Below are 2,963 nucleotides of genomic sequence, written 5' to 3'. Positions count from 1 at the left end.
TATATTATTTACCATTTAAAGTTTCCATGTCATTTGCTCTAATAACTGAAAGTCTCATGCACAGCTGGTGGGGATGTGAAAATGGCATACTCATATACTGGAAAACTGTTTGGCAGTTTCTTATGAAGTTAGATGTGTACCTACCATATGTCTCAACCCTTCCATTCTTGGATATTTATCCAAGAGAAATTATTTAAGCCATTTTGATAATCACCCTAATGCATTAGATTAACTAGATTTTTTAGGGGGGTATTAAATATTTTATTGACTACACATGATAATGGATGATACACAAGCCTCATTCCCATCTATAACTTTACCTGGTACCATAATTCAATTTATATATAATGCATAGCATGTGCCAACAATCATTAATAACCAAAAAAAAAATAAAACTCCATGCCTTTGCATCAGTGACCCTTTTAACAATGAACTCCAGGTCACAATACAGTAACTGTCAGTTCAACTACATCAAAGTTCTGAAGACAACAGCTTCTACACCAAAGCAGGTTATAAACAAATTTCAAATAGAACCTAGCATCACCCTGAAGGAATTCTAACTTCACACTTTTTGGGGTAGTTTACCAAAATTGCTTCAGAGTAGACTAACTTTACACAGCATGTTAAAAAAAAAAAAAGATACATTTATTCAGCATCATGATCAGACTATTACATTTAGCAATCAACAGCATGGGTGCAAAAAAAAAAAAAAAACTACATTAAAACTCTTTGGTAGAATGCTTTGCACTTTCCACAGAACAGAAACTAAAATAACCTATTAATCAAGATTGCCAGGAGAAATATCAATAACTTCAGATATTCAGATGAACTAAAGAGCCTCTTGATGAAAGTGAAAGAGGAGAGTGAAAAAGTTGGCTTAAAGCTCAACATTCAGAAAACTAAGATCATGGCATCTGGTCCCATCACTTCATGGCAAATAGATGGGGAAACAATGGAAACAGTGGCAGACTTGATTTTTGGGGGCTCCAAAATCACTGCAGATGGTGACTGCAGCCATGAAATTAAAAGATGCTTATTCCTTGGAAGGAAAGTTATGACCAACCTAGACAGCATATTAAAAAGCAGAGACATTACTTTGCCAACAAAGGTCCATCCAGTCAAAGCTGTGGTTTTTCCAGTAGTCATGTATGGATGTGAGAGTTGGACTATAAAGAAAGCTGAGCGCCGAAGAATTGATGCTTTTGAACTGTAGTGCTGGAGAAGACTTTTGACAGTCCCTTGGACTGCAAGGACATCCAACCAGTCCATCCTAAAGGAGATCAATCCTGGGTGTTCATTGGAAGGACTGATGTTAAAGCTGAGACTCCAATACTTTGGCCACCTGATGCAAAGAGCTGACTCATTTGAAAAGACCCTGATGCTGGGAAAGATTGAGGGCAGGAGAAGAAGGGGACGACAGAGGTTCAGATGGTTGGATGGCATCACCGATTCAATGGAGATGAGTTTGAGCATGCTCCGGGAGTTGGTGATGGACAGGGAGGGCTGGCGTGCTGCGGTTCATGGGGTCGCAAATAGTTGGACACTACTGAGCGACTGAACTGAACTGAACTGAACTGATACAGTTAGTCACAAGTACAGTAGTTCTGGAGTTTTTGCCCATACACATGAGTGTTGTCTAAAACATGTCTTCTTTATAACAGTTAGACCCTGCCACCATTGTGCTTGGCTGAGTTCACAAATCTGTTGTAACCTGTAGCTTGCCCGTCACTTCTTTGGCTCTCCTCTCCTGCTAAGCTTTGTTTCCTGGCAGTAATTAAACCTTCTGCCACTGTGATAGCTACTGCTGCTGCTGAAACCATCATAGCCACCTTGGTTTCATGGTTTGGCAAAGTATTGGCCTCCACTACCACAGGGGTCAGAACTTCTGCCTCCAAAGTTTCCTCCTTTCATGGATCCAAAATTTGAAGATTGATTGTTGTAACTGCCAAAATTATTGTCCAAAATTGCTTCCATTATTACCAAATCCATTATAGCCATCCGCAATGCCACCATATCTACCCACCCCCCGACAGTTTCCACCAAAGCCACTTCAATCACTGAAGTTTCCTCCATGACCAAAGTTGTCATTCCCACCAAAATCACCTCCACGACCACCACCAAAGTTTCCAGAACCACTTCCACCTCTTTGGCTGGACAAAGCACTAGCCATCTCTCACTTACATAGGGCTTTTCTAACTTCACATCTGCGGCCCTTCACAGTGTGGTATTTCTGAATGGCAATCTTGTCTATAGAGTCATGGTCATCAAGGGTTACAAAAGCAAAGCCTTGCTTTTTGCCACTGCCTTGGTCAGTCATGATTTCAATCACTTTAATTTTCCCATACTGTTCAAAATCATCTCTCAAGTGAAGTTCTTCAGTGTCTTCTTTAATCCCACCAACAAAAATCTTTTTCATGGTTATGTGGGTACCAGGTCTTTGAGAATCTTCTTTTTGAGATGGCTCTCTTGAGTTCCACAACTCTTTCATCCATCTTGTGTGGCCTTACATTTTGACTGTGTCCACCTCCTCCACAGTGGTATATGTGACAAACTGGAAGCCTCTGGAATGCTTGGTGTTTGGATGCCTCATTACCACACAATCTGTGAGCGTACCCCATTACTCAAAATGGCTCCTCAGGCTCTCATTGGTTGTGTCGAAGCTCACTCCTCCAAGAAGAGCTTCTGCAGCTGTTTGGGTTCCTTGGGAGACTCTGACTTAGACATGATGGCAGCAGAGCCAGGGAGACTTCAACAATGCTGACTGAACTGCATCCATGGGCAGGAAACAGTAACCTAATGAATGTATCTCTAAGAGAAAAGAAGTGTTAGTCGCTTAGTCATGTCCAGCTTTCCAAGCAAGAATACTGGAATGGGTTGCCATTCCCTTCCCCAGGGGAACTTTGCAACCCAGTGATCAAACCCTGGCCTCCCACATTGCAGGTGGATTCTTTACCATCTGAGCC

At 41.6% G+C, this 2,963-nt stretch overlaps 1 pseudogene; it reads right to left on the bottom strand.

Moving 5' to 3' along the window:
• Positions 1-1,725: 1,725 nt before the first annotated feature.
• On the bottom strand, positions 1,726-2,724 carry LOC145545667 (heterogeneous nuclear ribonucleoprotein A1-like 3; annotated as a pseudogene).
• Between the last annotated feature and the right edge of the window lie 239 nt (positions 2,725-2,963).

The sequence above is a fragment of the Giraffa tippelskirchi genome, chromosome 4, assembly GCF_054371585.1.
Source record: "Giraffa tippelskirchi isolate mGirTip1 chromosome 4, T2T-mGirTip1v1.2.pri, whole genome shotgun sequence".
Lineage (NCBI taxonomy): Eukaryota > Metazoa > Chordata > Mammalia > Artiodactyla > Giraffidae > Giraffa > Giraffa tippelskirchi.
The sequence above is the reverse complement of the archived record's forward strand: the minus strand, read 5'-3'. Positions and strand labels throughout refer to the sequence as shown.